This window comes from Ambystoma mexicanum, chromosome 1q, assembly GCF_040938575.1.
Source record: "Ambystoma mexicanum isolate Mex_15411 chromosome 1q, UKY_AmexF1_1, whole genome shotgun sequence".
Taxonomy (NCBI): Eukaryota; Metazoa; Chordata; class Amphibia; order Caudata; family Ambystomatidae; genus Ambystoma; species Ambystoma mexicanum.
The window spans coordinates 984,301,089-984,315,372 of record NC_090922.1 but is presented as its reverse complement, the minus strand read 5'-3'; the positions used below and the strand labels follow the sequence as shown (position 1 = coordinate 984,315,372).

General features: G+C 45.4%; 1 protein-coding gene across 2 annotated transcripts in view; it reads left to right on the top strand.

Annotated features, from left to right (window-relative positions):
* Positions 1–14,284, top strand: part of LOC138539815 (interferon-induced protein 44-like) — a 237,741-nt gene that overhangs the window by 33,254 nt on the left and 190,203 nt on the right. The window contains exon 2 of one of the 2 annotated variants that reach the window (XM_069641636.1): positions 6,772–6,820. The exons of the other annotated variant lie outside the window; for it this stretch is intronic. The gene's annotated coding sequence lies outside the window, so the exon portion shown is untranslated. The remainder of the gene's footprint in view (positions 1–6,771; positions 6,821–14,284) is intronic. 2 annotated transcript variants of the gene reach the window in all.

The window sequence follows — 14,284 nt, the reverse complement described above, 5'->3', positions numbered from 1 at the left end:
TAGAAGATATTTAAAGCACAGTGGCTTCTTTACTGAACACACAGTTGTAGTTTGCATCTGATGTGAATTTAGATTTGCAGCACCATTTAGCTCCCCATTCTGTAGCAGGGAGAAAGTGAGCGGGGCGCCAGCACAGAAAAAGAGGAGTCGGGGTATACATGTGGCAGTAAAAGACATGAACAGTGATTGATGCAGTAACAGAAGTGATACACTAGCAGAGTTATGGCTGTAGCAGCAAAGATCGGTAATGACTAAGTAAAAGGTAGCAGCAAGACAGAATAACTGACAGGAATGAAATGGCAACTTAAAGAGGGAAGTAAAGGTGAAGAAAAGTAAACCAACACGGCAAGAGACTGACAGGATCAAGTCATTCAGGAATAAAATGAAAGACGGAAATAAATACCAAAGAGGGGTATAAGGTGTGTGCATTTTTGGATGCAGTCAAAGGTTAGGCAGGGTTACAAGTTTCACCATCTTTAAGGCACTCCAGTGGCTATTCTGACTTGTGTGTCTCTCAATGTTAACTCACTAAACAAAAGTGTTAATTTTTCTGTATTTCTTTTAACCTATTTGCGTTCTCCATTTTTTTAAATTCCTCCCTCAAACATAACCAGTCTTGAACTCGTCCATGACATTTTAATCGTTCCTGAATCATGATGAGTAACTCCTGGTTATGATGAAGTGTCCGACACCCTGGAGCTACTTACAGCTCCTGCTCCATGTATTCCAATCTCTACCCCTGTACTGGCATATATTGTGGGGAAAGGCATGAAAATGCAGTGGGCGGGAAATGCTCCTGTGCACCGTTGGTGATTTGTATCTATTGGATATTTGGGTATGTTTCATGAGCTGCCCCACAAAATCGTTTGCAAACTGTGTAATGCTTTTTACCCAATTAACAGAAAGTGTGCTGTACAATGTACCATTTTATCCCATTATCCACCAAATGCTATTGCACACTTTTCGCAAATATTTACACCCCTCCAATTATAAAAATGCACTAACTGCCACTGGTGGCTGGTATGTTTGGGTGCCAGGGGCCAGGCCACACCCTTTGTTTCTATACTAGGTGAAAGATTTTAACTTTGATTTAAAAAACACGTTCATCTTTCACCTAGCGCAATGAGCGCATGACCCTGCAGTGAGTGTCATGATCTTCAGGGGCATTGCTTATTGTGGTGCAGGCCGGCCAGGAGTGCGGCGTGTCCCGTTCTTAAAGCAGGCGAGGGGGGTTGGGGGGTGCACATTTTGTCTTACACAACTGAACGGATTTACCCACTATGCATTCAGTCATCCATTTATACAACCATACTTACCCACTCATCCAACCACCAATACACCCATATTTACCTGATGATGCCTGCATCCAATTATTTAATCCTACTCACCTTCACGCTTATAAAGAAAAGCCAGACCTATCGGCTTTGTCAGTGCTTGTAACTTCTGTGCTCGCATGTTTGCGCATCTATATTAGCGCCTATATTAGCAGTCCACCCCCCAAAGGACAACTCTTCACTCCCTTAACTGTTTCTCGCAAATCTTGCCAATGTAGGCCCTCCCAACTATTTTCCCAGCCCGCCATGTTCTAGTGCAATGACTCTTTCTGGGTGCATATTGTGTGCCCTCCCTTTTTATCAGGAGGTTCAGCGAGTGGCTGACCGAATGCGTTCAAAGAGGGATTTGAATTCATTACTGGTGTTTTTTGTACACCTTTTACTAATTCCGTGGAATCCAGAGGTAGGTGTGTAGGCAAAACTGAAGTAATCAGCTGTGTTGGGTAGATGCTATTCTTGTGAATGTTATTTTTCTCTGCCATAATGAGAGTTGCTGGGGTTTGTGAAGTCTTAAGTAAACATACTTTTGAGTGCTGCATGGTACTAAAATAATTTTTCTTAAAGCTTCCTGATGGTTGATTTTGGCAAGATTGTTCTTTTTAGGCCTGGTAAGAGCAGGATGTGTGCTGGCTGTCGGGGGTAATGAAGATACAAACTAACGAGTCAGTCATCAGCTTTGTCATGCATAATCAGTGTGTCCGGCTTCGAGCTCTGCTACAGCAGCAGCCGTTTTGAAAGAGCAAATTAAGCTGTGTATGGTGGGGAGGGCTTTGCTGAATGCTGCTTTTAAGTGCATGTTGGTTTCCTTTCTGCTTGTTAAATTTTATTTTTACTGTAAGCACAAAAACCAAATGATTACTATACATTTTATTTATAAAATATATATACTTTTGTTCAATTATTACAAAGCAGTGCTACTTTGTTTTATGTTTCACTCCCTTGCCTTTTAATTTCAGAGGAAACTTGCATAAGTTGTGGGGGAGACCGACCCATTCTAATATGGCACCACAAGTGCAGTTTGCGGCCAGTCCTTCTAATTTCATATTTCTCTGCCCGGCCCCTGCTGCACTGCGCGCGTGCTCAGATAGCCTAAGGGGAACAGCTGGGGGAGGGAGGGCAAGGACGAGCGCTGGGAGGCCACCTGCCCATGTGGTAGTGATCAGCAGTTCATTCCTGGGCGCCTGCTTTGTTTGCCCTTTTCTTGTTTGTTCAGAGAACTCGTTAAAGCGGCCGTTTATATTTTCGCACACACTTTTAAATGCATAACCCAGTTCCTGCTCGGTAGGGACTCTTTACATTGTTTTATTGATCTGATATGGCAAAGGGCGGTGCAGTTTACATCAGCCTTCCCATATACAATCGCACGTAATATCTTCCATACACTACGTTGGGGGCAGGGGGGCATCAGCAACACAATCCTGTTAGATCGTGCATTTATAGTCGGATGTTCCTGTTTTGTGCAGAAAGTCTCTCTCCTTTTCGCTCTCTCGGTGCTAGCCCAGTTCTGCTTTTTCTTTGCATTGTGGGACATGCAGTGCTGGATTTATAATGGGAAAATCTAGGACTACACAACCACAATTAAAAGAAAAATCCCAAGACTGGACTACCACGCCCCAAACGGAATGTGGCAGCACTGGTGTCTGAACCATGGCTCCCTCGAGAGTTGGTTCTAAATAAAACGCCGAATATCATAAGACAGTGCAGTTGCTGTTTAAGTCTAGATAATGAGAATAGGAACACGAGTCCGTTTACGAGGGTGCATAAAAGTGGAACATATACTGGGGGCAAAGCAAACAGAAAAAGATGTATGTAAGAAAACAGGTGACTAACAAAGGTAACATTAACCCATTGACCTATGGGGGCAAGTGCTTCAAACTAAAGAGGAGTACTATATACATAAATAAATTGACATTATTAAGTCTCCCGGGAGGGAGGTCCGGTAGGGAGGAATGAGGGAGAGTGGGAGGGGTGCTCCCTCTGTCGCAAGTAAGTGGAGTTTAAACAGATTTGTGAAGAGATCCACAGCTGTGCTGGCTTTGATTGTGATGGCAGCAGGTTCCAGTTGAGTGGGGCAAGGAGGGAGAAGGAGCGGAAGTGAAAGAAGGCACAAGAGGGCATGGGACAGTGAAGTTGAGTGCAGCGGAGGGTCGGAGGGAACAAGATGGTGAGTAAACTGAAATGCAATCAGACAGGTACTGAGAAGCAAGATCATGGATAGCTTTGTATACCAAACGAAGGAACTTGAAACAGGAGTGATGAGCATAGAGAGCCAACCACCATCTTGGCGGTAGTTAGAAGTGGGGGAGGATCTGGGTAGATTGTAGACAGTGTGGGTAGCAAGTTGAGGACTTTGTCTAGAGGGTTGGAAGGAGTAGAGAGGAAGGCCAAGGAGTAGTATTCAAGCATGAGTGTGGAGAGTAGAGTTTTGTAGAGTGGTAATTAAGAAAAGGGCAATTTTCTGAATGTTGAGGAGGTTCAAATGAATAGCGGAGGCAGCGATAGTTAATGAGTCTTGTACCATGCACTGTTGCTACTTGCGTGGTCTCTTGACGCTCTGGCGGATATACAATTGAAGGGGGATTGGGGGAATTGTTATTGGGATTGAGAGGGGGAAGAGCAAGAGAACTTTGGTGTGCTATTGGCAGCTTCAGTTCAGAGAAACAGGTCACTGAGCATAGGTGTGTTTTCGGATTGGTAGCCATCATGTGGTGTTGAGGTATGATTGTGCTTGCTTTGGTTTCACGTTGGGTGTTGTGAAGTGCGTGTGATTTGTGGTGCGGTAGAGGTATGGTTGTGTTTAGTTCAGAGTTTGAGGCTGAGAATGCAGAATGGTGAGTTTTTGATAGTTAGCTAGGAGCAACACAGTTGCAACCTTCAACAATCCGAGTGCGATACACTTCCTACCCCCACAATTCATCCAAGTGCGATACATATCCTGCCCCCAACAACCAGTGAAGTGCAGTACATTTCCCACCCACAACAATCCATCCAAGTGCTATACCTTTCCTACACCCATATGGCTAATCTATAAAGAATGTGTATAAAAAATAAAAAATAAAAAAACGTAAGGTAGATTTGACTGAATTTCGGCTGAATGAAAACTTCGAACAGCCGAAAAGTTAAATCTAATCTACCATTCGATGCGATGAGCAGGTGTAACAGGGGTGTCCGCCGCACCCTTGTTCACTACAATCAGGGGGCGGGAGTGTTGAATTGTTGCAGTCAGAGGTCATTCGAACAAGACCTAGAGATTGTGAGCCTTGGCTGAGGGAGCAAGATAGTTAGGCAGCAAGGAGATAGGAGAGTCGGTAGGGATGGCTTGGAAGCTGGGTGAAAGAGGACTTCAGTTTTTGAAGAGTTCAGCATGGAGCAGTGCAGAGCCATCCAGTGACGAATCACAGTAAGACAGTTTGCAATCAGTAACAAGATGGCTGGGGTGAAGGAGAAAAGGTAGAAAAATATGTCATCAGCAAAAAAATGAGAGTGAAAGCCAAAGCACAATGTAAGTCTTCCTATGCATACGGATAGAAGTTGAAGAGCAGAGATCCAAGGACTGATCCTTTGGGTATGCTGAAAGGGAGAGCAGTGAGATCAGAGGTTTGCAAGTTCCAAGAGATGTTAAAGGATCGACCTTCCAGGAAGGAGGGAATCCAGGTAAGAGAAGATTTGCTAAACCCAAAATCTTGGAGAGTGAGAAGGAGAGAGGGGTATTCAACAGTTTCGAATGTGACAGAGCCTTAAAATGGGTGAGTATAGGAGAAACTTTGGAGTGGTGAGCATCTGAGAGAAAGTTGGAGATATGCATGAGTGCAGTCTCAGTAGAGTGTTTACTACGGAAGCCAAATTGAAGAGCATCTCCAAGGCCATTATTCTAAAAGTACTCAAGGATCCGATTGAAGTCCACCTGCTCAATGACCTTTGAATAATGGAGAATGAGAGGAACTGGATGATACTCAGTAGAGGGGTTCTTCAATAGGGGTAAGACAGTTGAAGATTGGAAGGAGGCAGAGAAGGGTCCACTGGGGGGGGGGTGCAGGGAGGAAGAGGGAGAGAGAGAGATATATTGATGTTAAGGAGTTCAGAGAGATAAGTGCAATTGATTGAGACAACATTTTTGGCCATTTTGGGAGTGTAAGGGCTCAAGAGTAAGACTCTGACACAGTGGCATGATAAATAGTGGTTATATACTTTTATTGTAAAAATATAAAGTAGGGTTGGGGAAAACCTATCTGTCCCTAGATCTATGAGGGTGTTCCCTGCCTCAACAAAGCTAATGAATGTCTGTCAGGATGTTCAACTAAAAAGTGTCCGCTGTTGTTTGTCCAAAACCCTAAACAGACTGTTACATGCTAAACTAAATACAAGGTGAAAATGTGGATTTCTCTGAGCTATAAACTTATAGCTTATTCTTAAAGTTCCAAACATAAAGATCTAGAGTGCACAAAAGAAAAGGAATAAAGTTCCACCAGGAAAGGGATCCTCACTTTCCCTATGTATCTTCTTGTTTTTTACAATCAGTCCTGCCCTCACTTCTGGCAAAGTCAAATAATGTTCCAATGTTTACCAAGGAGATAACTCTCCCTGGATACTCATTTTATCCACTTTATCTCACAGTTGAAGGGGTGGGGGCTTGTTTCCTGACAATGTCACAGTTCATTGAAATATTTACTTTCACTCTTTCTTGTCCTTCTTCAAGGGGTATGGCTTCCCCTTTTCTCACTATCCCACAACTTCAAATGTGTTCACTTATCTTCTTCCCCCTGGTTTACTCTCCTGCCAAGTTTTCACTGTTCTGCTTTCTTCTCTTGTTTCTTTTTTCCTCAAACCAGTGAAACACTTTGCTTTCTGTATCCACAATGATAGTTTCTTTTTGAACCTTCTCCTCTCCCTGGTACTCTCCTGCCAGAGAATTGTAGTTTATCCATAGGGTATGGGTCTTCCCTTTTATTACTGTTTCATACTTTCCAGGTGGGGTTCTTAACACCCTTCATTTTTTTACACTTTTTCTTTCACTTCTTTCAACCCCTGGTTTACTCGGCTGCCAGGGTGTCACAACATTGGTATTTGGGTGCAAGTCCCAGACTCACCATTTGTATGGTTTACTATCCTGCCAGGGCTTCTTCATGACACTTCTCTAGTATTGGGTCACTAACCCTTTCGTTGTAAGCTTTGTATCAATTATTCTGTCCTTACTTGAGTTCTCAACAATATTTGGTTCTGCATTAACGGTACAGCTTTCACTTAGGCTTTTCCCAATGCTTGTATAAATTCTGTTGCCTTCTCTTATGCTTTGCTATATGTTCGTGTCTGTATCAATTATATTGCATTCTCTTAGGCCTTTTGCAATGTTCGTCTCAATTCTGTGGCCTTCACTCTGGATTTTCCCAATGTTTGTTTCTGTATTAATTATATTGCCTTCTTTTTTGGTGCTTTATAGCATTGAGGCCGGCACACAGTATTCACCCTGAAGTGCTCCTGTAACCGAGGTGAACTCCCTGGACTTGCCAGTATTTCTTGTCTTCTTAGGCGTTCGTCGCGCTTCTGTGCTCTCTGCGTTTCAACCGCTGACCAGCAATGCCTTCTGTGAGCCGCTTTGTTCCCGCTTCGCTTCCCTCAGTGTCTGGCAGCTCCAGCTGCCTGTGACTGGGACTTCTCCCAGCTTCTCTTCGCTGCATGTCATGTCTGTCAGCTTCTGGGCTGTGCTTCGCTCACCTCCAGTGTCACAAGCAACCTCTGAGCACTTCGGATGCAGTGGCAGGCTCTGTATCTCTCCTGCTGTTCGCTCTGTGTGCTTTTTAAATGTCCCTGTGTTACTTGAAAGTTTCCAACGATTAGAAGCAGCGTTGGTTTGTCGTGCTTGGTCATCCTCATTACTCCAGCCCTCTTCCTCGTCTCAGTAGTAGAAAAGGGGATGGGGAAGAGGTGCATACTGTTGTTGGTCAAAAAAGCCTGGGAATTCAGCATCCACTTTACAATAAGCCATACAGGAGTGTGGTGGAAGTCCTTGGGTGTTACTAGGATTTACCACTGAAGGGTTGTTGAAATCTAATATGCACTTGCCTCCCTGGAGTTTGTCTGTCCCTACATGGTCCTCCCATAGATACCCACCCCTAGGGTTAAATTTACGTAGTTGTGAGGAATTCGAACATCCGCACGGTGGGTATGCGCTCGCATGTGCTTCTTTGAAATTTTAAATGAAATGGAATTATTGTAGATTAACCTCTGGAAAACATGTGGGGCTAATCCGTGTCACGGTTTATTGGACGGTCATTCTAAACTCAGGCAGTTGCTCCCCCCCGATCATGGTGTCGCACAACACAGCATTAGCAGATTCAAATTTAGTTAGGCCTCCACCCAGTATAACACCATTCAGCAGATACCCTCCGTATCACCAATAAGCTAGGAACCAGGCCGGGTTAGAAATGTAGAAATAATAGCGTATATTTATTTAAATGTCTACAATGAATAATAAACAAATCACAATAGCACCAGCCACCAACTCCGTGGCACAACACAATAATCACAAATGCAAATGACTGGCAGCAATTGACTGACATCTATTTCTTAATAGACTTTGTTATCAAAAGAAACGCAGGTTGAATTTTAAGTTAAAAAACACATAGGATTTCTTTGCACATTAACAGAGAGGAAACATTAAACCACAAAGTGATTGCTTGGTTTATCACAATGCTCTTTTCTCCAAGCATCCCCACACGCTCAGGCATCAGTTATATATGACCCATTAGTTTGAAGGCAAGGTACAGGGAGTGGCAATATAATGGGGATTTCTTTTGGGCTTATTTGTTGAAAGTCAAGGTTTGGGAAATTAACTCGCTGGTAAAATCGTTTGGGGAACACGCATTCAAATGAAATGCCAGGCTTTGGGATTCTAATTTGGGAATACATGGGGAAATGTAATTTTGCACACACTACATTCACTTGAAAGGCAGAACTTTAGGAATTCTTATTTTGGGATTAAGGACACCCCTCTTCTGTAAGGAAGTCAGGGGTTACAGGAGAATTGGGTCACCAATTACTGTATTGACTATAATGGCCGTAACCCAATGGGCATCACATTTGTTAGTTTTGGATGCTAACAAAAATCAACCTGTGATCTTGTCTATATGGGGAATTAATTGAATTAACTTTAATGAAATGTGCTAAGGGTCTACATAGTTTCATCCCCTCACCCACAATTAAATACAAAGGATTAAGGCAGGTAGTTCCCAAACCAAAGGATAGCTTTGGGAATATATCTACTTACATCGGATGTCTCTATTCTCAGCACAGGAGGTCAGCCAGATTTCAGGCCCTCTTTTGGGAATAGCTGGGCAGCGCACACCTCTGGTTTCTATTCACAGCAAGGTCCCTCAAGCCACAGGTCTCTTTCAGAAAGGGCTCACAGCTTCCAGTCAGGAGTCCCCAGCAGCTGTCCCAGGGTCTCCCGTCTATCTACTCTCCTGGGTGTTAGCCTTCTATCCTCCTTTTTTTCCCTTCCCCTTGTTGTCAGTCTTATCTGTCTGCTCTCCTTTTTGTCCTTCTGTCCCTCTTTAGATTGAAAACTGATATGATATAGTACAAATGACACTTGCATATTATGAATATTCCCACGCTTCGGATTGGAGGTCTCTTTTTCTCCCCCTCCCACTAATCTGTCCACTGCCAGCTGATAGGCCAAGGAGTTTAGAGGTCCGTATTATGGGGGAGGAGAAAAATGCATAATTTCAAAATGACATGGTTTAAAATGTTTTGGGGGTTTCCTCAGAATCTCACTACATGGCAACTACCTCCACTTTTCAGATAACTGCATAAAAATATATATTTTTGAATTCTACAATTTATAACGAATCAGGGAATACTAATTTTATTTCGGCACAATCTTCCTGGAAGGAGCTGTCATTTTTTCTGGTTTATTCATGATCCATGCAACAGTTATAACTATCAAACTTTACAAAACACGCATTACCTTTTCTTTCTAACAGCTCACCAACTTTCCCGTTCCTATGAACTATGAAAAGGCCAGGATCATGGTTTTCTTCCTAACTCAGATTCTATACATAACGTACAATTAAGAGATACATAGAACTGACAGGCTTTCGATGATCTTCGATATGAGTCCTGAATGAACCCATCACGATGTACAGTTCTCCTGTTATGAATCAAACAGCATCCCATGTTATTTCAGTGGCCGTCCGTTCATATGGAAAGTTGTTTCATATTGCAGTCAAATCCACCCAGTTATGTTTTCCTCAGAAACATGTGACCTGAAAATCTGCTTATCTGTAGCGTCTGTTTCTAACAGTTTTAAAAGATTCATTAGCATTCTCTGCCTCCGAGAGGCATTTTATTGGGCCATGACAGTCTAAGAGTTCAGTTCTGTTGGATGGCTTATCTGACCCTTCCTCACTTTTGATCTAAAACTGACCCGCTTTTCCTGGTGGGCCCTCAGCCAAAGGTCTTTGAGGTGAGAGTTCCAGGGACACAGGCTTTAGTTCAATGGGGAAAACAAGCTACATACATAATTCTAAAAGAATAGTATTTTAAATTGAGAAGATGTGTTTTACACATTACATTTTGTATGGCATCTGAGTAAAGTCTTTCTTTTATATAATATTTAAAAAGGCATGAGTGTCCCTTTCTGTATTGTTCACACATAGACCAAGGTTTACCATGAGAAAACAGTGTTCACTTTTAAACAAGTAGGCCTCTCCTTTTGTCATTTGGAATGTTGAAAAGTACGCTGTTTTTTTATTCTTGTCAAATGCAAAGTGCTTGGCTTCACCTTAGATTTCTAGATGACAGTCTTGTGCTGCATGAAGTCAGTGTAACATGCTGCTATCTGTCTCTTTAGGTGAAATTGTAGATTTTCATATTTTATGAAATCAGCATTTTCAGTCACATAATGTCTTTTGCAATGTATTGGGCACATCCAGCAGTTTTAATTTCTCAGGCACATTTTCCTTCACTTGAGCACCAGCCCATTTCGATGAATTGACAGAGGCCCATTATTGTTCATTAACTAGGCCTTATGTTGGAAAACAATGTTTTGAACTGGCCTGCGTATTTCAATGGGTCTCAACATCAGCCAGCTTCATTCTCACAATACGGGCCTTGCATGGCCTCTCAGTTTCTGTCACACTGGGGCTGTATTTGCACCCCACATCTGCACACATTTTCTTATGCTCATCGGACGACCTATGCATAGACCCGTGTACTCTTGGTGGACACAACCTACGGGCGCAGTCCCAGAGCCGGTCCTATCATTAGGCAAGGTTAGGCGCTTGCCAGTATGTGCAAAATGTTAGAGCGGCAAAATGCTGACTGCCTTACCTTGCCTGCGATAGCAGCAGCCCTGTCTCTGGGCATTGTACACTGCTTGCAGTGGGCTTGTGCCTGCAGCAGAGAGACCAGGGGGTGTGGCACCCGTAAATGGTGCGGATCAGGCCTGCGTCATGCTGCTCATGAGTGGCATCATGGGCGTGGGTGCGGCCGCAGTGCTTGGCTGTGGCAGGGAGCGAGTACTGGCACCCGCGCACTACAGATCTACAGAGCAAGTACTGAACGTGCCCCTCTTGCTCTGCCTTCTGTGCATCGGCCATCGGACACGCTAGTCAGGGATGCGGATGGACTGATGCCAGTCTCGTCTGACTTAGAACGAGGAGAAAGAAGATCGATTAGGTGACCAGTGACAACCAAGCCGCCCATAGCGGACATGATTAGATTATGCAATGAAATGTAGGTTTACCAGTGCGCCTGCATTCACTTGGAATGTGTCATAATCTCTTGCAAGAACATAAAGGAGGTGCAATGAAAACACCAGACAACGGAACAAATATATACATAACTGGGCTCAGAAATGTCTCATGACCACCTAATGAGGATTGTTCTGCATGTACAACATGGTGCCTTGCATGCACTGCAGTACGACTTGGCACCGCCAGAGCCCTTTGCCGACCAACATAAGCCGCTACTTTATCTGCTCCTCCTACTCCTGTGGCTGACACAGCCCTCTCTAACCGACATCTTGCTATCTCCAAAACCCTGGACATCCTTGCCCCTACCATGAGAATCCATCTGAATCCTGCCTCCAAGTGCAACTCTTGGTATGATTCTGACCTCACCGCCCTGAAACACAAGTGCAGCGTGGCTGAGAGGAAGTGGAAGGCTTCGGGCGCATCCTCTGACAAACTAGCCTGCCACCTGCTCCTGTCCAAGAATAGACTCCACATCCAAGCCCACGTCTCTGTAACCTCTAACAACATGGCAGAACTCTTTCAAATCTGTAAGGATCTGGACAATCCTTCTGCAGTACCCACCTCTCCTGTTTCCTCCCAGGCCCTCTGTACAACACTGCATCTCACTGCAAGACTAAAACTCAGGACATCCTGTCCTCTCTCTCCTTCTCCTCTCCCTCTCCCTCTACCTCTCTCAGCTGCCCTCCGGTCGCCTCTCCCTCTCCTCCTCCTCCTCCTCCTCCTCATTTCTCCTCTTTTTCTCTGATAACCCCTGATGACGTTTCTAGACTAGTCCGATCTATGAAAGTGTCATCCAAGCAGGTGCTCCCCAGCTCTTCCAGAACCATCAAGGACCATATCAACACTCTCACTCCAGCCTTGGCTGATTCCTGCAGTCACTCTTTCGCCACTGGATCTTTCCCCTCTCTCCTCAAGCACTCCCTTGAGTACCCCTTCCTTATAAAACCTTCTGCCGACCCTATCTGTCCGGCAAACTATCGCCCTATCTCTATCACTCGTTTCCTGGGCAAACTCCTGGAAAGCTGCCCATCTCCAAGCTTACTCTCCACACGGAATGTGTTGATTGTCTGCACGACCCTCAGTCAGTCTGACTTCAGAGCAGCCAGAGGCACGGAAACTGCTCTCCTGAATACCCGTGAAGGTCTGCTCTATAATCTTGATTCTAGCCTTCCTTCTGTCCTGTCCTCATCCTCCTGGACCTTTACTCTGCTTTTGATGCGGTCAATCACTCTATCTTGATCATAAACTGTGAGAATTTGGGCATTACAGGTCATGCCCTGGATTGGCTGACCTCTTTCCTCCTGGACAGACCATCCCAGGTCCAACTTGGGTCCTTTCTCTCCACCACCTCTCTATCCACATGCAGTATTCCAGAGGGCTCTAACCTCTCCCCCTGGCTCTTCAATGTATACTTGGACCCTTTGGCCCACCTATTCTCTACCTTCTCCTCGAACGCCTCAATATTATGCAGAGGACCCTTGGCTGACTTTCATGCTCCCCTCGGTCTCCTCTCCTCCCCTCTCTCGCTCATTCCTGTCCATCTGTGATTAAGAACTGGTGTGCCTCCAATGATCTCTGCATTAATGCCAGTAAGACGGAGATCCTTCTCATTGGGACCCCTGCTCCTGCTTTTCCCCCTCTCACTTTGGCCGCCCTCCTTGGGCCCTCTTCCTTCACTTTCCTGTGGGGTAAAAAACCTTGGAGTCATCTTGGATTCCACTCTCTCCTTCTCTCCTCACATCACTGACCTCGCTAAGAAGACCCACTACCAGCTGCACCCCCTCAGAGGTATTCTTCCTTTTCTTACTTTCCCCCAGAAGCTCACTGTCTCCAGAGCCCTAGCTCTCTCTATGCTGTACTACTGCAACATCTTCTTTCTCAACCTGCCTTCCTCTACTCTCAGCCCTCTGCAACTAATCCAGAACAGTACAGCGAGAATTATCCTTGGCCTCAAGCCCAGGGTCCGTATCTCTGCAGCCCTGAAATCTCTCCACTGGCTCCCGGTGGCTGCAAGGATCAAGTTCAAGACGCTCTGCATCACCCACAAGGCTTTCTGAGGCGGGGGACCACACTACATCCAACTCTCTCTTTCAAAATACCTTCCTTATCGAGCCTTTCGCTCAGCTACCTCCAACTCCCTGAGGGTCAGACGCTTCTCCAGTCAGAGAGCGTGGGGTAGATCTCTCTCTCCTCTGCAGGTGCCGCCCTCTGGAATGGCATCCCTGCCTCTCTCAAACTTGAGCCGGACCACTTGAAGTTCCGGAAGCTGCTCAGGACCTTCCTTTTCTCCTCTGCGTTCGCTTTCTCTGTCTCCCCTGCTGCCTTGCCTGTCTGCTGTGCCGACCGACTGGGTGCTTATCCACCTCCCGAGTCCCACTGGGTACCAGGCTCTGCCATGATCAGTCTTCCCTGCACTGCCTCCAGCCCTAACGTGCATTTGGGGGTTGTAACTGTAACCTCTACAGCCCCCTGCCGCCTTGCACTTACCCAGAATCACGCTGCCCTGGCTGCACTCACTCAGAGCAATTGCTGCCCTGATTGGACTTCCACTTTCCGTCTCCCTTGCACCCCGCCTGCATTCCTCCTGCACTTGCACGCTGTTGCACTTGCACGATCCGAATGACACACAGCCTAGTAAGATCGTTTGACTTGTCCTCCCTCTGCCTCCTCCCCCCTTGTTTTGTCGCACCTAGAAACACTTGTGTACAGGCGCATTATAAATGACATATATCATTGACGTGAAAGGACCTAAACAGATGTGAAGAGTCTTTCACATCAACTGGCTAAAAACCCATTGTAGCCGGGATGACATGGTCATGACAGTGACTGATGGAGAGACTGAGGAGGAGACCGAGCCCATCCCAGACCGCCTGCACACTAAAGCCAGAGATGGGTCAGTTGAAGGTGTTCGCATTGCAAGAGTCATGTCAGAACAGCAACTGACACACTGTTGAAGTTTACTGGGACAGTTTGCCAGTCTGTGTTCGCTGACTCCAGGTCACGCAGATTGGTGCACCCATGATGTGGACATTGGAGACAGTAAGCCGGGTAAGTGTAGGATTCACTGGATGTCCGATAAGGTCAGGGACACCATCATTGAGGAAGTTTCCAAGATATTGTCCCTAGGACTGATCGAGCCATCCAACAGCCCCTAGGCTAGCCCAGCGGGACAAGTCCCTAAAAAGACTGGTGGTG